The following is a 22,650-nucleotide window of genomic DNA, read 5'->3' as shown; positions in this document are numbered from 1 at the left end:
ACATTACCTCTGGAACCTCTGATTTTTGCGTAGGTACAAAAAATTGTTCACACATGCATTTTCAGGCCAGACTGCTGGATCCATAGCTTTATTGAAATTATTTTGATATATTCGGACCTTAAATGATGAGTAAAGACTTGGGTAGCGAGACTCCATAGACTCGCAAAGCACTTCCGGAAAATGGGGTTTCAGAAGATTTTCCATTGCAGTCACATTGGTGCTAGGATCAATGCGATACACATGTAGATCTACATATTTTGGAACACCTTTGACAGATCCAGCACCAGTTCCAACAACTAACTGTCTCCTTCTTTTGTTTCTGTCTTGAACTTTCTGCCATGGAGCTTCGTCATTTGTGGCTCCTTTCGTAAGATTTATTACAGATGACATAATACTTTCTTGGGCCTTTTGACACTCATTACTTCCTAAATCAACTGAAGCTGGAAGTACTGCTTCCAGAGTAGACGTGGATTGACTTTTACTACGTCTACGACTACTAATATTATTAGCTACAGCATTGGAATTTTCAGGTGGTTTAGGTCCCCCATTAGTAGGATTGGCAACGTTGGACGTATTCTGTTTATGTTCAATATTTTTATTTGAATTCGTTTTTAATAAAGAAATAATTAAATCTTGACGTTCATTACCTTTTACTAGCTCTGTATTTAACGATTTTAAGTAAGTAATCTCAATCTCGGCACACTTTAACTTGCACTGTAGTTGAGTGAGTTCTAACCTCAAATCACTATTGCACAGTTTCACATCGGAACCATCAGAACAAGAAGATCCACTGGTCTCCAAAACATTTTTGACACTTTCACTAATTTTTATTCCTTCGGGAACCTTTTTGTGAATAATTATTTCCAATAATTCAGATTTCTTAAGACGATCTAGTTCTTTGTATATTAATTCGTCAGCCGCCATCTTGAAGTGGCGGAAATTGGATTGCTGCAGGGCTTGATCGGCTTTCAGGGGAGGTAACCTAAATCAGATACGGTTTCTAAGAATAATGGGGATGTTCACAGCTTAGTTTGGGTGATGCTATGTTAATAAGGGTGGATAGCCAGATTGTAGGGGTGGGCATAATTGTGCCTGTTATCATAATCATAGCAAGGTTTAGCTGATTGTCGACCAGGTGGCTATTTCACCACATTGGTGCAAAGTATTCTACCAGCGGATATATCAGGCCGAGAACAGATGATATACTGCCGCCCCATGTATATGTATATATGTGTATATATTTGTATGTATGTCTACATATGTGTATATGTATGTATATATGTATAAATAAATATTTTGAATTAATGTTCTTGACCCCAATGTAGTGCTGAAGAGTTTCTATATTATATTGCTACTGTTTTTACAATTCAAAAGATTCAGATCCGGAAGATTCTACGTAGACGTCGTGTTTGTACTAAGACAAATCACAGAAAAGGCAATTAAGCACAATAAACCAGCATATCTATGTTTTATAGATCTGACAAAGGCTTTATATCGCATCAAAGTCGAAGACGTCTTACACCTACTGTATAGAAGTAACACACTAATCAATATCATACAAACCATCTAAACATCTACTTCCATAGTCGAATATCGGCAAAGTTAAATGAAAAACTAACACAGTTTATACCAGTACAAAGCGGACTCAGACAAGGTGACTCGTTAAGCCCACTGCTATTTAATATAATAATGGAGATAATAATAGAAGCAGTACGTAAAGGTCATGGTTACAGAATGGGGACAAAGAAATTCAAATATTACGTTATGCAGACGACGCTGCATTGATCGCCGAGACAGACGACGATCTTGAAAGATTAACACACATCTTCAATACAACAGCGATAATATCAGCAGAAAAAACCAAATGTATGATACAACATCTAAATACCCACTACGATGTAAAATCGAAATTTATGGGAAAATAATAAAGCAGGAAGCAAGATTTAGATATCTGGGAATAGATATAACTAGTTACAGAGATAATTCTGTCGCAGCCTTGTAGGCTATCACTGGATGTGTTCCGCTGCATGTGTTGGTAGTAGAAAGAAAATAACTATATGAGAGAAGAGACCTTGAGCTCACTATGGCCGAGAGAAGACAGAAAAGAGAAAGGTCAATTGAAATATGGCAGGAAGAATGGAACAACATGGAGCATGTGGCATAGTGGACAAAGATGCTGCTTCCTAATTTGAAAGATTGGATGGACTGTGGTCACAGACGACTGGATTATTTCCTGACGCAGGTGCTCACAGGACACGGGTGTTTTAAAGCCTACCTCTCTAGGTTTGGAAAAGCTGACACTGATGAATATCTATACTGCGGACACCCGGACACCGTTACACATACGATGCTAGAGTGCAACAGATGGATAATAGAACGGAACAGAATGGAAAGAGAGACAGGTGTGAATTTTGTGACAGTGCGAGAAATGATTGAGAGAATGACTGAAAATAAATCTGGTTGGACTAGTATACACAACTATATCCGTATAGTGATCAAGAAGAAAGAAAAGGAGAATGAACAGCTGTACCAACGATAGGAGTGAGAGGAAAATATATTGTAAGTAGAAGGTAGAGGGAATAAGTTTTGATGAGAGGCGAATAGGTGAGTTAGATTGTATGAGACAGACTGTGGTAAAGAAGCTCTAATAAAAAAAAACATACAAACAAAAACCCAATTTTGGGACCAAAAAAAGGGGGAAACTGAGAAAAGAAAGGGCATCCTTGCTTACAGTCTGTGGATAAATGAAGGTAAAGTGCTTCGGAAGCGATGTCGACCTTGCAGAGGCCATTCCGCTTTTTCGGAGCGCTGGATGACAGAGGAGGGTCTGGTTTAGCAGGTAGGCATTCGGCGTAGCCTCGGCGACGATAGAGCTTCTTTAAAGTACCTCGGGAACTATCGCTGGGGCTACGAAGAATGAATCCTGTACTCAGGTCAGTCAAGCGGCGTTCTGGACTGAGATGTCTTTTGAAGATTCCGGACCCCCCTCTTTAAAGATAAAAAAAAAGTTAGACGGAGATAATGAAGAAGAAGTACGACAAGAAAGCTAAAAGCAAGTAAAGCGGCGGGATTTCTTAATGACACAATCTGGAAGAACAAATACTTAAGACAAAACACAAAAGAATCTATTAAGCAGTAATTAGACCTATATTGACGGCGGAGACAAGACCTGACACATCTAAAACGAGATGACTACTACCGTTCTACTACTTCGAAAACGACCTAACTGCCAAACTTTTGAAAGAACTTTTTGCTGAACTTTTGAAAGATGCAACACCAGCGCTTGTTAATAAACTAACAGAATAGTTTAATAGATACTTAAACGGAGATAATATACCTACCTGAAAGCTAGAAAGAAGTATGGAGTATACCGATCCATAAACAAAGGACTAAGGCAGACTTCAAAAATTAACGATGCATATCAGTTACCATCACCCTCAGTAGATTGCACGTAAAGGTTATGAAAACCCTGGTCAAAAATGAATATGAACCAATTGATCTGGAACATCAGGAACGATTTCGAATTAGAAAATTTTTCATCGACTAGGTCTACAATTTAATCCAAATATTGAAAAAAGAATCCCTAAGGATATATCAACTCATTTATTATTTGTGAACATTGTACTGAAGGCTTTGTCTAGTAATGTTAAACTTGTGAAAGCAACACAATGCATTTAAAAATGATCTTCAATCAAAAATAAAGATTAACATCCGGTTATCTGATAATTTTAGGGTAAATAAGGGACTAAAGCAATTCCAGAGGCTATCTCCAAAAACATTTAATTATAATTTCCAAATGCAGATAATTTTTGATACATTATCTCTGCCATACTCTTGAGTTGCTGAATACTTTTCGTTCATTTTTGTTTGCAATTTTCTCTCGAATAGTTTAGTAGTTTTAAATAGTTAATGGAAAAAATCATCTTGAATAACAGGCTAAATGCTTTACCGACTGAAGTTTCAAAACAGATTTTTACAAAGGACATCGCACACATCTTATGGAAAATATAATGTCACTCAAATTCAATAAAATTTACACGAATAGATTCGTTTTAAATTAACGGTCAAATCTTATCATTGCGCCAACTCTATATTTTCAATAATAAGAGCAGAAATTGACATAAATAAATCTGAAATCAAATGGGTACGTACATAATTTAGAGAGAGAAAATATATTTTAAAATACCCAAATTGTAGGTACTCCATAAATCAGCGGATTAGTTTCACTAATCCGCTTAGGCCCAGCGGGGTTTAAGCTCTTTTGAATAGCACCCAGAGCAATAGTGATTGTAACTGACATTTTACTGACTCCAAAAATGTGATTTCGATAAACTTTAATTGCAATTTGCGCCGTAATTAATCATAAGCGGATAGACAACTCAGGAAAGTGGCAATAATTTAGATCAAATGCAATAAGATAAATAGGTTTTAATGCAGCGTTTTCTATAAACTATTCGAAAATCCTTTCGTCTTTGTCTGAATACTTTTAACGGTACAACGGGGATAAAATGTCAATTTCTTGGGTATTTAAAGCGTAATTTGCTCGTTGGGCCATTTCCCTCACAGATAGCGCCGCTATGGCTAATTATGCAAATAAACGTTATGGCTTTTTAATTGCCCTTTCAAACCAAAGAAGTCAGTGGTGTTACTATTTTCAGTGGGTTTAATTGTCGGGTGAATTTCAATCTCTTGATTGGAAGTAATAAAAGAGTTGGAGTTTTAAATTATTATTACTATCGAACTTTCTGTAAAATAGAACACCCTAAAAATTATTACTGGGATTATTTAAAGTATGGGCTACAAAGAATTACGGATATTTTGAAACAAAACGCTGTATATTTTATTCATTTTCGTTGTCCTACTGAAGTATTTCTTTTTATTTTCTCAGTAAATATTTACTGATAAAATAATAACAAACACACTAAAAATTTTTCTTAATGAGAAAATGAAAACATATATACATAACCTTAAAGTCTAATTAAGAGTTAGAGCCATACTCATTCATAATCGATGTCGTCGGTATCTTGCATTGGATTTTAAATAATGCCTGGGTCAATTTCTTCGATGCAATTTTCACGCACCCAGCATTCTTCTATTAACTTTTCAATTATTAACACACTTTTTTTCAAATTACAGAAGTAGCAGTATTTAATACTACTTCTTGACATGTTTCCCAAATTGCAGCGGCACAGTATCCGTTCCGTCGAATATAGTTTTCGTTTGCGTTTAATATCCTCTCCCAAAGATGCTTAGATATGAACCTGGATATTTATTCCTGTTTCATCGACTTCGAAAAAGCGTTCTACAGGGTCCGACATGAAAAGAATTAGAAACAGAATATAATTATTGAAAAACAGAGATATAAACAGACGAGATTTACGAATTATTATCAATCTGTATTGGAATCAAAAGGCCAATATAAAGATAGAAAACAAGAGTCCGAGAATACTGACAAAAAGAGATGAGTAAGACAGGGTTGTGTTCTGTCGCTGTTACTGTTTAACGTGTATGTGTATAGTGACGCCATATTTCAGGAAGCGGTAGCGGAACTAAGTGGTGGAACTTCTATAAACGGAAGAATAGTAAATAACGTAAGATTCGCTGATAACACCTTTATGATGGCAGACACCCTGGAACCGCTACAATAATTGTTAAATAGAATTAACTATTGTTGCATTCGATATGGATTAAAAATAAACAAGAAAAAAACTAAAGTTATGCTTGTCTCAAAAACACAACATGGAAATGAAAGGTTAATGATAGAGCAAACCCAAATAGAAAAAGTAAAGACACACAAATATCGGGAAACCTGGGTTGATGACAAAAATGACCAAAGCAAAGAAATTAAGGTCTGAATTGAAACTGCAAGGCAAGCATTTATAAAAATGAAGACACTGCTTACAAACAAAGACCTTCAGTTGCCTCTCAGATTGAGGGCTCTAAGGTGTTACATAAATATTTTTTATATTACTATACGGAATGGAAGCTTGGACATTGAAGAGAAAATACATAAGAAAAATAGAAGCGTACGAAATGTGGTGTTACAGAAGAATATTGAAAATTCAGTGGATTACCAAGATTGAAGTGCTACGACGTTTAAAAAAGGTCTTCGAAATTATCAACAGTATGAAAACAAGAAAACTGGAATATTTGGGTCACATTATCAGAGGAGAAAAATATGAGTTGCTGAGAATTATTATTATGCAATGAAGGATCCAAGGACGAAGAAGCATAGGAAGAAGATGCATCTCCTGGCTGAGGAACCTAAGAGAATAATTTAACTGTAGTTCATTACAACTGTTCAGAGTAGCAGCCAACAAAGTGACCATAGCCATTATGATATCAAACCTCCGATAGGAGATGGAACTTTAAGAAGAAGAATTCGATATTCCCCAAATATGTTCCAAGGAAGTGAATTCACAATGGTAAAAGGGCAGTAGTTTTAGCACTACGTCTAAAACTAATAATCTCGCCTACCATAAATATTTTTGGTTTTTCATTCCTTTCTGCTAACTCTAGTAAATTAGACTTAAAAGAATCCTGGGGAGATGAAATATTTTCATTCATTATATTAACCATTATTTTATTTTATCTACTCTGAAGGAATTTTTTAGTTGCTTATTTAAAATATCTGACTGATATGGGGCACTATCCAAAAGTATAACACATTGTTCATGTAAGTTCATAAGTAGTTTTTCTTTTAACCATTTCACTAACATCTGCGTATTAATGTTATATTGATAATCAGCCGATTTTGATTATGATGAACACATATGCAATGTCTTTTCATATGTCTCTTTTCCTTAGTACCGGTGAGTTTTATCGATACCTCTGTACAAAATATCTCGGTTACTATTTTTTAGTACAGTATAAAAAGTTTTATAGTCCTTTCGCGGTATTGGTGTACAGAAAATAGTATATACGGATGACCTAGTGGGGCTGGTGGGAAACAACGAAAACTGGTCAATCGTGAATAGAGGGAACCAAGTAAATAAAGTGAAGACGTAGATGGAAGTGGGGACTTCATGCTGGCTTCCGAGAAAACTGAAGCTATTATCCTTAAGTGGCCGATGGCTAAAGACCACATAGTTTTTGTCCTAATGCGAAAAAAATAAAATACTTGCGAGTAGTCCTAAATACCAGACCAACTTTTAAATATCACGCCAAATACGTCGTTAGCAGTGTATAGGACAGGACTGTGATGCTGACAAGGATTATGCCCAACGCAGGACGACAAGTGACTCCTAAATGAAAAATTTTAATGGAAATGATCCACTCTGCTATACTCTATGCAGTAATGGTGTATAAATAAGTGCTTAGCATTAAGAATTATAGGAGGATGTTAAAGAAAGCATAAAGAGGAGCACCAAAGGTGGCCATACAAGTGATCGCAGGTGTGTGGCCTATCCACCTAATCGCCCACTGTACTGTACTCTATGCTATAGAAAAGTACTTAACATCAAGAAATATAGGAGAATGATAAGGAGAGAGTGCATACAGAATAACATCAACCGTGGCCATACAAGTGATCGCGGTAGTTTATACAGAGTGGCCCAAAAGTCTGGAAACGGCCAATTATCTCGTAAATTGCTAGACATAATTGTACAAAATTTGAGGTCCACCTATTTTGGGATACGGAGATTCCATATTTGATATTTGCAATGTTGCCAGATTTGCCGTTTTTCTTATATTATTAGTAACTTTGGTTTTTCAAATTCCTCACCCTGTATATTCAGTCATTATTGGAATCTCCTATTCAATACGAGTTCAACCATATGTAACACTTATGATTTTATGTAGTCTGGAAGGTCTTAAATACATAAAACAGAAGTCTAGCGACGCCTAATTGTCTCAATAAATTTTTTAGTAATAACTATTTTCAACTACAATAAAACGTAACAATTGATAGATTACAACATTTTTTTAAGATATAAACATTTTTTAATACATAAAACAGAAGTCTGGCAACGCCTAAATATCTCAATAAATTTTTTAATACTAACTATTTTCAACTACATTAAAACGTAACAATTGATAGATTACAACATTTTTTAACATAATGGTTACTTTATCAAGTGTTCAAAATGTGCTCCATTTGTGAGTTGACAGTACCCTAATCGGTGGTAGAATGCGTCTACCACATTTCTCCATGATTGTCTAGAAATTAATCGAGATTCATCGATAATTCGTTGCCTTAGCTCTGCAAGACTTGCTGGTTTAGTTTTGTAAACTGAATTTTTCAAGTATCCCCAATAAAAATAATCTTTAGGATTGAAATCAGGTGAACGTGGAGGCCATTCAATTCTACCTCGTCTACCAATCCGTCGTCCGGGAAATATCTCATCTAAATAACGCCGAACATTTACACCAAAATGATCTGGAGCTCCATCTTGTTGAAACCATATCTGATTAAAATTGGCCCCAAACAAGTTTCTCCGTGTAGGTACAATTTCATTTCTAAGTAACATTTCGTAACTATCTGACGTTAAATTTCCTTCGATAAAGAATGGCCCAATTAACTGAGTACCTACTATACCTGACCATACATTTAATTTTTGTGGTCTTTGGGTATGGTTTTCACGCATCCAGTGTGGATTTACGTCGTTCCAGTACCTTAAATTGTGTCGATTTACACTTCCACACAGTGTAAAGGTTGCTTCATCGGAAAAACATATTCTGTTAACGAAATTTTCGTCATTTTCAATTTTATCCATCATTACCTCAGTAAACTGTAATCTACGATCGAAGTCATCTTCACTTAATTCTTGCAATAAGTTAATTTTGTATGGTTTAAATTTATTCTTACTTAATACACGTAAGACTGAAGAACGACCTACATCATGTACTTGTGCAACCCTGCGTGAGGATGTATGTGGATCTTCAACAAAACTTTGCATTATGTCTAAAGTTTTGTTGTCATTCATAACTCTTTTCGGTCTACCTGATCGGTATCTATCTTTTACTTCTCCAGATTCCTCAAATCGCTTTACAGTTTTTTGTACCGTCGCGCGTCGCCTTATGAATAGGAGAACGGTTTGGGAAAGTATCATTGAACAAGTTGGCTACTTCACAATAAGATCTTTTTCTGTCACCGTACCCTCTTATCATTAGAATAGTAATTCGTTCTTTTTCGTTAAGAGCCATTTTAGAGAAGCAATTTATCTTGCAGAACTTTTCAAAACATAACTACTGTCAATTTTAGTCAATAATGTAAATGGTGAACAAATGTCAAAATCACAGCATTCTACATTTAAATATTTAAATTTATTAAAATCTACATAATTCTGCACTGTTTTATGTATTTAAGACCTTCCAGACTACATAAAATCATAAGTGTTACATATGGTTGAACTCGTATTAAATAGGAGATTCCAATAATGACTGAATATACAGGGTGATGAATTTGAAAAACCAAAGTTACTAATAATATAAGAGAAACGGCAAATCTGGCAACATTGCAAATATCAAATATGGAATCTCCGTATCCGAAAATAGGTGTACCTCAAATTTTGTACAATTATGACTAGCAATTTACGAGATAATTGACCGTTTCCAGACTTTTGGGCCACTCTGTATATCCACCTAATGGTGAAGAAAATGGCAGAATCTTACGAGAAGGATGAGTAAGACACAATATTAGCTATGAAGAGCAGCAAAATGGACTCGCCAGAAGAATTGACAGATGAGTATTAGATGACCTGGACGACGAGAGTATTGATTCCAAATACTCGATTTACTACTTTTTCACCCAGTTCACCAAAGGTTGTGGATGAACATCACACAGACTATGGAGTGGTTGACATATCTAGCACTGTGCAATCTGGTGCAATACTGGAAGCAGTAACTCAAACTGTCATTAAGAAGGAAATATGAAAGAGAGAGAGAGAGAGAGAGAGAGAGAGGATGGGTTATTCACATACCTGTGGAGGTCTGTAGAGGACCTACCGAATGAGTGGGCCAAATTTTTCTATGGAGGCTAAACGTTACGTTTGACTTCAATCCATTTTCTTTAATACGACATCATTTTAGCAAGTTTCGGACCTTATTCAAACTAGTTTGCAGGTTCATAGAGGCTGATGTTGGATCAATGTGAGCGTCAAAATGACTGTATCATCAATTCGGAATGGGACGTTTCATCGCCGCCGGTTCATCGCCGCCGTTTCGATGCCGCCGGTTCATCGCCAGTCCATTTCATCGCCAGCCGTTTCATCGCCGGCCGTTTCATCGTCAGTTATTCAGTTGATCTTGTATTATGGGAGATGACACGACATGACGTTAAATTCAGTTCAAAACTTATGACAAATAAATAGATAAAAAATATTATTATATTAATTTACTGTTCTATTTCTACTTCCCCTAAATTTGATACTAAACAGTATTAAATTTGTAGTGTTAAATTATATTTTATATTATAAAAGTTTAAAAGTCTATTAAAAGATTAAGTATGGCAACGGGAATGGTCATATGTCGCATTTCCTAGAATTCCTAATTAATACTAAAAATAAATAATAAATGTAACTGTCGAAAATTGGTCGAAAATTAGGAAATATATCAGTTAGCGATTAACTGACTGGCGATGAACCGGCGGCATCGAAACGGCCGGCGATGAATCGGCCGGCGATGAACTGGCGGCATCGAAACGGCGGCGATGAACTGGCGGCGATGAAACGTCCTAGATCCCATCAATTAATATCACGACGGCAGTAAGTCAGATTGCTGGCACGTTTACAGTATACAATAGATACATGATCGGTTCAATCACGCAACCTTATATAACTTCTCATTTTATGGAATCCAACTCTGACTATTTACTTCCATGTTTTATTTGGAAGTGCCTATCCTTGACTGTTCAAGTCATTCTTGATTTGATTTACCACTTGCTTTGATGCCCCGCGTTTATTGCGAAACCGTAATTGGTCATCTGGACATATCTTCTTATGAATTGGTCATCTGGACATATCTTCTTTTCGTCTATTATAATTTTTAGTCTTTTAACCTATAAAGCTTCTTAAAAATCTTAAAAAGAATTGGCAGTAGACTTATTGATTTCTAGGAAAACAACTCTTCTGTTTTCTTCCGGGGCTTGGGTATCATAACGATCTGGGCAACTTTTCAGAAGCTATATTATTTAGAAGGGTAAATTTAGATAGTCGGTAATTAGACGAAGCAACGAATCACTAAAAAGCCCAAAACCTAGAAAGTTTGTGCAGTAAGATGAATCGTCGTGGAACTTTTTGCATTCGATTAGAGAGAGAGTCAGGCAACTTTGTGAACTAAATTCATCTAGGGCAAAAATTTTTGTGCATAAGAAAATGCATTTTAAAAGTGCATCTCGAAGAGGTGAAAATGAAAAATTTAGAAGTTGGGAAATATTGACGGAAATCAGTTGAGTTTTTATATTCGGGGGTTTTTTGGGGATCGCTGAGCACGAATTTCATATCGGCGATGGTCTCCAAGGTACCTGGTGGCCACGGTGGAGCTCATCGCCTAGAGTTTTATGTTATAATCATTAAAAATCAGTCAATATCCATTAGTCGGGTGGTTTTTGGGGTCGCCGGCTACGAATTTAATCTTGGCGATGGCATCCAAGATACCTGTTCCCAGGATGGGACTCGTCGCCTTGAGTTTTATGTTATAATCATTAAAAATCAGTTAATATCCATTAGTCGGGTGGTTTTTGGGGTCGCCGGCCACGAATTTAATGTTGGCGATGGCATTCAAGATACCTGGTGCCCAGGATGGGACTCGTCGCCTAGAGTTTTTAGTTATAATTATCCAAAATCAGCCAAAAACTATTACCCTGGGGGTTTTGGGGGCTGCTGAGTACGAATTTCATGTCGGCGATGGTCTCCAAGGTACCTGGTGCCTAAAGAGGAACTCGTCGCCAGGAGTTTTTAGTTATAATTATTCAAAATTAGTCAAAAACTATTGGCACCAGGTGCCCAAGGTACCTGGTGCCAAGGGTTGGAACTCGTTGCCTAGCGTTTTATGTTATAACCATTCAAAATCAGTCAATATTCATTACTCTGGGGGTTTTTGGAGTCGCTAAACAAAATTTAATGTTGGCGGTGGTCTCCAAGGTACCTGGTTCCCAGGGTGCAATTCGTCGCCTGGAGTTTTATGTCATAATTATTCAAAATCAGTGAAAAACCATTAATCTGTGGGTTTGGGGGTCGCTTAGTACGAATTTCATGTAGGCGATGGTCTCTTAAGTTACCTGGTGCCCAGGGTCGCCTGGAGTTTTACGTTGTAACCATTCAAAACCAGTCAATAACCATTACTCGGAGGGTTTTTGGCGCCTCTGAGTACGAATTTCATGTCGACGATAGTCTCCAAAGTACCTGGTGCCTAGGGTGAAACACGTCGCCTGCAGTTTTATGTTATATTCATTCAAAATCAGTCAATATCCATTACTTCGGTGTTTTGGGGGTCGCTAAATATATTCTTCATTAATAATTTTTCTTAAAACACTTTTCTATTATATCCTAAAAAATTACCTATTTAAAAATTACTTTAAAATTTTGTCGCTTTTAAAGCAGTTGTCGTTAAATTTTGACATAATTAGCATTTCAAGGGTAATTAAGTTATATCAGCGATTTTTTGTATTTTCTGCAGTATTATTTTAATTTTTAGATTTCTCGTCTGCTTTTATATAAAAAAACAGTGGTTTTTAGAACTCTTTAGCGACGTATTAGTATAACCGCTTAACGTGCTTACCCGAGTTAACTCGGTTTTAAACTACGTTTCTATTTTCGCTTAACCGAGTTAACTCGTGTTTAAAATATTTGTACGATATATAAGGCGCCTACGTGTTTTAACTCCTCTAGAGCTAAATAACGGTATCCCCACTTGCATGGGCGGCCATACCTATGGGAAGGGGGGGCCGTGGCCCCCCTAGCTTTTCGGGTGCTTTAAACTATATATGGTTATCCAAAGTATACGAAATGTAATCTGCAACATCTTCACCTCTGCCGCCCCCCCCTAAAAATTTTTATATGGGCGCCCGTGCCCACTTGTTTTTTTGTTTCTAATTTTAAACTTTCTACGATCGACTGCCGACTGGGGTGGGATCACGATGAGTAGAATTCTATGTTGCTGACGTCACGTTATGCCCTGAGTGTGACGTACCTCTGTGTGTAACCCCTTGTTTTAGAGTGTATCACACTGTTAGCAATATTAACACATTGGCTGCCACAAGGATCACCGGCGATCCTAACTAACAGATTACAATTTTGCCATTAGGATCACCGGTGTTACTTGTGCGTATTTAACTTTCAGAATTATTATAACGGTCGGCACCGTGAGGACGCTCAACTAGTTTTACTGTGGCACACTAGGAACCCATAGCTGGCTTATGTTATTTTGTTAGGCGCGATAATGTCGTAAATAGCTTGTAACGACAGTTGATAATAAGGCGTTGTAGAAACGATTAGTGGCATTCATTATCAAGTTTTTCTACGGAATTAGCAGTTTTTTTGGTGAATTTGAAATTATATGAAGTAAGTATATGTAATGTAGTTTATTCGTTTTAAAATCTTGTTGCTTGAATATTTGTAAGGATAAACAAAATATTACAGTATTTATTTTACATAACCTCAAATGTTTTTGCTTACATTTAATTAATGAAAAATGGTGATAGTAAAGTTACTTTTTTTAATTGGAATTTGTCTTTCAGATCATGGATAATTTACCAAGTACAAGTAAAATAAAAATAAAAAGTTGACAGAGGCGGAGTTGCTCAAATTGTTAGAGGAGGATTCTGATGAATGTGTGTTATCCGGTTCAGAGTACAACCCGAGTGACGAAGAAGAATCTGATATAGAAGATGAATCTAACAGTGATTCAAGCTTATTAGATGAAAATGCACGACAATTGGTAAAATCTAACGACCAGCAAAATAATGACGATGAATGGTACGAAGTTGACTGTACTCATTTACGTCTCGATATACAGTTTCCTGGTAATGAATCATATGTCTATGATGATATGTATCCTCAAAATAGAACCGAACTAACTCCTTTTCATGTATACAGGAAACTGATCGATGATGAAATTTTACAACTTATTGTAGAGGAGACTAACAGAAATTCTGCGCAAGTAAAAAATGCACAACGTTATAGCAGATCATCCAGAATTCCTGCATGGAAACCTACCAATAAAGAAGAAATTTTAAAATTTTTGGGTTGTGTTATGTATATGGGAGTTGTCAAGCTTCCCAAAATTGCTGATTATTAGAGTAAGTCACCATTGTATAATTTTACTTTTATTTCTTCTGTAATGACTAGAAACATATTTCAGCTACTTTTGAGATTCTTGCATTTTGCTGATAACACGGCTGCTTTACCAAACGATCGTTGCCATAAAATTAGAAAATTATTTGAAATGACACAATTGCGTTTTCCCCAACAATGTAATCCTGGCTCAATACTAGTTGTTGATGAAAGTATGATTCCTTTTCGAGGAAGACTACTTTTCAAACAATATATACCTTCAAAGCGTCACCGCTATGGCTTGAAACTGTTTAAATTATGTAATCCTGCAGGTTATACTCTAAAAATGATTATGTATACCGGAAAAATGGCTAATAAAGGGCAAGATTTATCGGGAAAAATTATACTAGATTTAACAAACGACTATCTACAAAAAGGAAGAGTTTTAATAACAGATAATTACTATACGTCTGTGCCTTTAGCAAAACAATTATTAGATGCTAATAGTCACTTATTAGGGACACTACGTAAAAATAGAAAATATATTCCAGAAGATATACTTTCCGCAAAATTAAAAAAAGGAGAGATAATTGGAAAGGAACATCGTGATGGCATTGTAATAGGCAAATGGCACGATAAACGTGATGTCCTCTTCTTGACGACCAGACATGGAATCGACATGAAAGAGACAGGTAAACATAAGAAAGATGGTGTAGCTATAATTAAACCTGAAGCAATTATAGACTACAACAAAGGAAAAGATGGTGTTGATGTCTCAGATCAACTCGCAAGCTATTTCTCACCTCTGAGAAAAAGTGTTCGCCGGTACCATAAAGCTGCAATTGAAGTTTTATTGAATACGGCTGTCATCAATTGTTTGATAATATATAATTCCTTCAACACACCAAAACAACAAGTTATCTCATTTCGGGAAATGCTAATCCTAAGTTTAGTCAATTACAGTCCGATTCCTAAGCCTATTACTACTGTAAAGCATATGCTTGCTACAGTTGACGCCAAAACTACAAACAATAGGAAGAAGAGAAAACGTTGTAACCAATGTTACACTGAAACAGTTGCAACAAAAGGCAGCAAAGAAGCTCAAAAGAAACCCAAACTTGTTTCTACATTTTGTAAAGTTTGTGAAAAATTTTACTGTGTGACATGTTTCACTAAAAAGCATTAAGTTGTTCACGATCACCGGCGATACTAGTGGCACATACGTGTGTAATATGTTAGTGCAGTGCCATTAGGATCACCCGTGATCTTGCTTTTTTTTTTCAAAAAAATTTGTAAGAATGTAAACTTACATTGTATTATTAACCATTTGTATGAATAAATATTGTTTTGTAAGCATTTTTCACTTTAGCACCTGGTGAACGTACCTAACACTTTTATGGTGGCAGCCAATGTGTTAAACATTATTATACTTGAATAATTGCGATTTTCTTCTCTTACTTGTAGTATTTTGTATGTAAAAAGTTACGACCGAGTTAACTCGGGTGAGCTCATGAGGGTATTTGATATTTTATATTTTTCTAAAAAAATATGCTTTTTTTAGTATAGATTATATCTAGTGACAATAGTCTTGTTCGTAGTTTATTTTACTGTAATAAAATAAATAAGTAATTTTTTGACGTATTTTTGCAAATAAATGTGAGCGTTAAGCGGATAATATAATGTTGATGGATTACCGTCGAAGGCCGATATGATCAACCAAAAAAGAAGATGTATATGGTGATTTTTCTATTGACTTTCTTGGGTGCGAATCTGTCTTTTTATTTTACTGCTCCTGGTTTAAAAACAAATCATAGTATGTATGTGAATACCTCCAAGAAAAGTCATATATTTTATACTTATTAGTTTTGTTAATTACAGAATAAATAATAATATTATAATATCAGTTTAATATTCTGTTTAAGATTGGTATTAAAGGAATTTTCATTATTTACAGTCTATAGCTCCGCTGTTTTATAATTTTGGTTTTCGAAATTGCTGAAGAGAGAAACTTGTGTAACTTCAAGTAAGTAAATATATTTTTTTATTTTATTTTACTTTTTTATTAATTTTTTCATTATATTATACAAATAAATTGATTATGAATATGTGCACTAACATTTAATTTAACACGTATTTTGCAGATTATTGTAAAGCTACCTTGAAGACCATCGCCAACATGAAATTGATGCTCAGCGACCCCTAAAACCTTCATAGTAATGGTTATTGACTAATTTTGTATGATTATACCATAAAACTCCAGGCGACGAGTTCCACCCTGAGCACCAGGTACCTTGGAGACCATCATCGTCATGAAATTCATGTTCAGCGACCCCCAAAACTCCACAAGTAATGGTTTTAAATGATTTGTAATAATTATAACATAAAACTCTAGACGACGAGTTCCACTTTGGGCACCAGGTTCCTTGGAGACCATCGAACACATGAAATTATTTATCAGCGACCCACAAAATCCTCAGAGTAATGGTTATTGACTGATTTTGAATGATTATAACATAAAACTCCAGGCGACGAGTTCCACCCTGGTCACCAGGTACACAGGAGACCATCGCCGTCATGAAATTCGTGCTCAGCGACCCCCAAAACCCCCCGCGTAATGGTTTAAATGAGTTGGAATAATTATAACATAATACTCCAGACGACGAGCTCCATCCTGAGCACCAGGTATCTTGGAGACCATCGACCACATGAAACTCTTGTTCAGCGATCCCCAAAACCCTCAGGGTACTGGTTATTGACTGATTTTGAATGATTGTAACATAAAACTCGAGGCGACGAGTTCCACCCTGGGCACCAGATATCTTGGAGACCATCGCCGATATGAAATTCGTACTCAGCGATCCCCAAAACCCCCGATTATAAAAATTCAACTCATTTCCATCAATATTGCCCGAATTCTAAATTTTTCATTTTCACCTCTTCGAGATGCACTTTTAAAATGCATTTTCTTATGTACAAAAATGTTTGCCCTAGATGAATTTAGTTCACAAAGTTGCCTGACACTCTCTCTAATCGAATGCAAAAAGTTGCATGACGATTCATCTTACTGCACAAAATTCCTAGGTTTAATGCTTCGTTGCTTCGTCTAAATTCCGTGTAAGAACTCTTCAGCTAAAAAGACTTCAGCAGGTAATTCTAAACTAAAGCACCAATATTAACCTTCATTTAAATAAAAAAAGTTGTATTTATCAAGTCTCTCTACAAAATAAAAAGTATGATTTTTACTACGCCTATGCTGTAATAATAAATTTTACTTTATCCTTTTTCAACAATTTTCCGATAAAATAATTTGTGGATACTTAACATCTCGTTACGCATTGAAAAGTTGGGTATTTTTTAAAACTCTTAAGGATTTCTAAAAGTTCGGTGGAGATAAAAATGTGTTTGAAGTGAATTTATTACCTTGAAAGTTGATTAAACATTCTTCGTTCTTGAGATGGCTCGTTTGTATTGGAATTGTAAATCTAAGCTTGTGAATATTAACGCAAAGTTAAAACGAAAATAATTATATGGTATTAACATTTCGACGACAGAGAGTTTACTCTAATAAATAGCTTATGGTAATTGTTGGATTTGATAAGTTGGTTGATAGGAAAATTGGGTTTTAAAGTTTTAAAGTTAAAACTTTAACCTTTAACTACCCGCGCATCAAGTTATAACATAACTACACGCGTGGCGTACTTTATACGCCACAAGAGAATACACATAAAAACAGCGATTTTGTTTTTTTTTTTGAAAAAATACACTTAGTTGTTTGTATAAACCTTATTCGTCATCAGTGAACACTTGGAGTTACATCTCAGTAAGTCAATTGGGATTTATAACTGGAATCATGGAATAACTGGATTCCATGATAAATAAAATTACTAATAAAAAATTTTTTGGAATGTGATTTTTTACAGGAGAAAAGGCTTTGTTTATAAAGAAAAATATATTTTGTGCCATAATGACTAAAAAACAATTGAAATATGTACTTATATTACTACTTATATTAATATAATCGTGGTGTATGTTCTCCACCACCGGAAACAACAAATAATAAACTGTAAATTACGATCTTCCCAGAACGCCGATTAGAACGAAACTAAAACCAAATTGTAAAGCACATTCCAGTCATAGGTTAGAAAGATAAACAAGTTCAAAAATTAAACTTTTAAATATATTTCAGTAGAATTCTTATATCTGGCGTACAAAATACGCCAGCGCGTGTAGTTAAAGGTTAATGGTTATTTATGATATAAGTGTTAAAAGTACAATTTTAAGGTCCGCATGTAAAGGTTTGAAGAATGAGCGAAACGAATTCTGCAAATCATATGAGTGCCTTAAAAATGTACTTTTAACACGTATATTATACAATATTTTTTCTACAAACGGGTTTAAAATGCAATAATACAGTTTAAATTAAATTTTAAAAAACCTTTTAAAAAACCCTTAATACATTGAAAGGAGATAGTTTGAATGGCATCGTATATCACGGACCTCAGCAACCATTGTTGACTTAATTGTTTACGGAAGTTTTGAAGCATCTGTCAGACGTCTGTTGTTTTTTAAAACGCGGTTGTGGATTTTTCGTTAAAATGCAAGACGATATCGTAGAAAAAGATCAATTTCAAGATATAGAGGTAACGGCCAGTCGAGCTATCCTGGATTTGTTGCCGAGGAAATCCAGAATGCACTAGTGAAATCCAGAGTGCACAGTGTGAAGCGAACGGCGTTTCTGGGAAATATACTAAAAATGTATATCTGGTGTATCTTGAGGAGAAAGCAAAGGTGAGGATGGCATCATCTTTGTGGTCGAATTATTCGACGATCCCATCTGTGCTACGTATTGGTACAGAGAACATCACCAACAACATCCGAAGATATTGTGGCCTTAACTTCGACTGGAAATTCAGTTATTTCTACTCATTCCGCCTTAACCATGGAAAATGGTAAAACTGCAGTGCAAGAAATTCATTTTTCAAATTGCGCAAAATGTGCTATTAATATTAATGTTAATAAATGAAATTTAATTATTTTGACGTTTGCTTTCAAAATTTGACATTTCACTTGGAACTGCAGTGCCTTAAAAATTTTAAAGCACCCAGTGCTTTAATGTGACATTTTTAAAGCTCCTATGAAGTGCTAAAAATTGCATTTTTAACACGTTTGTAGAAGAAATATTAAAAATTTCTGACAAATTGAAAATATTTTAAATATCCCTCAGATTGTATCCTTTTATCCTTGTCCCTATCTATCATTATTTCGTGTCCTAGAGACATTGGGCGCGTTCACCAGATGCAAACGTTGGCCATCAGTTTGCACTTGACAGCAAACATATCGTCACACTAGATACTAGGATATCTTCAGATATTTGACTTTTGGGTTATCTGCTCTATTTGATGTAAAATTTCATAAGCTATCTGGAGAGATACTAAGATTTGTTTAATCGGCTGCTTTGTGGTGTTTATGAGCAATATCCTAATATTGCACTAATTGATTTGTTGGAAATACCTGGGTTAAAAGGAAGATATCTTAAAATACCTTTTTATTATCCGATTAATATTTGCCTTTTCTAATCATAATTGTGGTGAAATACTCGGACATTCCCACATGTCTTAGTCTAGCCCCACATCTGCATTATGATTTTTTTAACATATCTGTGTTTTTAAGTTGTCTTAGTATTTTACTAGCCAACTTGTCCGACCATTTCACCGAGTGTGGCAAAGAAAATTTTAAATTAACCTGTTTTTTTAAGTTGTCTCTGTATTTCCTTAACTAAGCTTCAAAAATAAGGATTATTTGAGTAAATGTCCGAGTATATCCCCACGCTCACCTACGAATTCGTGGATGAGTATGTCAGTTACATTAAAGTTGTTCACTTTCACTGGTCAGTTCAAGTTCAAGTTGCTCTCCGACTGCAATAGAGTGCGGATGCTAGAAGTCGTTTCTTAAATTCGTTCGGAAAACACGTGTCTTCTGTTTATTAAAATGTATTCAAAAAAGTTTAGCATGAATTTTGCAAGTTTTTCTAAAAATTCAATTGGAGAGAAAATACTCTGGAGCAATATTAAGGTACTGCGAGTGACCAAAGAAAGCCCAAATATTATTCTCTACAAGGAAACCTTTGGTACCGATTCATTTAAACAAATTAACGTTCGAATGAATGAAGTTGACAATAATGCTCCAGCTTATATGGAACACCCTAAAATTCCTTTTAAGAAAAAAGAAGATCTTTTAAGTTTAATCCGACATATCCCTGCTGAACATCACGGTTTTTTTTTAAATCTAAAATCGTGCAAGAAAGGTCAACAACAAGATCAAGAAGTTAGCGATTAAAAAATGTTCGCGGAAGTTTTTTTTCAATTTATTATTGTTTATTGAGTGCAATTTTAGTATAAATGATTTAACCAGTTGGTAATATTTGATTTCATTTTTAGTCCTGTCGCCAGGGGGGGGGTACAACGGCCTCCTTTATTCAGATGGACTTACTTAAGTTTTTTTCATGTATTTTGACCCGTAGAATACGAATTTTTTGGGTAACAGTTGATCCGGATGTGGATAAGATTGTTATTGACCAAGAACTTGAGGAATTACATAACAGAGATTTCTCGCAAAACAAAACATTTTTTTGTATTTTTTGGGTCATTCTAAGTAAAAAATGTTCTAACAAGTTTTCCCGTAGGATGCTCAGTTTTCGAGATAAACGCGGTTAAACTTTCAAAAAATCGAAAAACTGCAATTTTTAAACCCGAGTAACTTTTGATTAAAAAGTAAAATAGCAATTCTGCTTAGCGCCTTTGAAAGTTCAAGTCAAATTATATCGGTTTTGATTATTTGCATTGCTAAAAATTTATTGTGTTATTGTTAAACAAAGCTACAAACACCTAGTGTGTGAGTGATGTTTTCTATGATTTCTCATTTAAAATCGAACGAGTAGGTAGAATAGGTACTAGTGCAATCGAGGCTATTTCTACGTAGCATGCGTTAAAATGCATGTAAAGGCACGGGAAACACTATGTGTTTATAGCTTTGTTAAACAATAAAAAAATAAATTTTTAGCAATGCAAATAAGTAAAACCGATATAATTTGACTTAAACTTTCAAATGCGGTAAGCAGACTGGCTATTTTATTTTTTAATCAAAAGTTATTCGGGTTCAAAAATTGCAATTTTTCGATTTTTTGAAAGTTCAACCGCGGTTATCTCGAAAACTAGCCATCCTACGAAAAAAATTGTAGAAACATGTTTTGCTTAGAATGACCCAAAAAATACCAAAAAATGTTTTGTTTTGCGAGAGATCGCGGTTATGTAATTCCTCAAGTTCTTGGTCAATAACAATCTTATCGATATCCGGATCAACTGTTACCCAAAAAATTCGTATTCTACGGGTCAAAATACATGAAAAAAACTTGGGTAAGTCCATCTGAATAAAGGAGGCCGTTATACCCCCCCTGGCGACAGGACTATTTATAAATTTATGTAATAATATTACATTTTATTACGTTTTTTGCGAATAATTGTCTAAAGATAACTTGAAAAATCAATGAAACAAGACAAAGTGGTCAAGTGCGTCAAAAAATAGTGTTACAGTGGGATATTTTTAAATGCTAATAATAGTAACAAAATAATTGTTGAAAAATAGAATTGGTGAAATACTAGGATAAGCTGAAAAAAAAATAAAGATATTTTTTAAGGATATTACAAAAAAATAAATACAATACTAGGACAACTTCAACACTTAGCAAAGATAAATGGTATATATCACAAATTTTTAAAGTGTAAGAGGAGGACATGTTACAAAATCTCAGTTTATTCTCATTATTTATTATTTAAAATTTTCAGTTGAACTCTAAACACACTCAAGAACAAATAGGACGCCATAACATTTAAGAAACAGTGCAATAAACTGATATAAAGTATTTTTATTTCATACTTTCTATGGAAGAAATTTAAAACTCAATTTACTCGAAACTATATTTTTTAAGTCGTCTTAGTATTGTTCTAGTACGACGATATTTGGAAAGTGATCGCCATTTTTGCAAGCATAAAATATTTAAGTTGAGCTTTGCAAACGTGTTGACTATTGAAAAAATATGGCGGGAATTTAAATTGTATATATTAAAGAATATATTTATAATGGTTTTATATATAAAATATCGGCTGCTGAAGACATTCAGCTACGTTATTATCTATTAAATACATTTTCTTTTTTCTTTGAATAAAAAAAATAATTTCTAAAACTTATTTATTGAGAGAATTTATTTTAGGTTACGTTCAAAACAAACAAGCAAAATGTCCAAGTTTAATCTAAACAACCAACCGTTCAGCTCGCTGTAAACAAGTTTAAAATGTGTTTAAAATCAAAGCGCAAACGTAGTCATTAATTCTAATAACTGAATAATTAATAATCCCATTCATCTAATGATTACACTGCGAACTGT

Source organism: Diabrotica virgifera, chromosome 6 (genome assembly GCF_917563875.1).
Source record: "Diabrotica virgifera virgifera chromosome 6, PGI_DIABVI_V3a".
NCBI classification, from domain to species: domain Eukaryota; kingdom Metazoa; phylum Arthropoda; class Insecta; order Coleoptera; family Chrysomelidae; genus Diabrotica; species Diabrotica virgifera.
The sequence above is the reverse complement of the archived record's forward strand: the minus strand, read 5'-3'. Positions refer to the sequence as shown.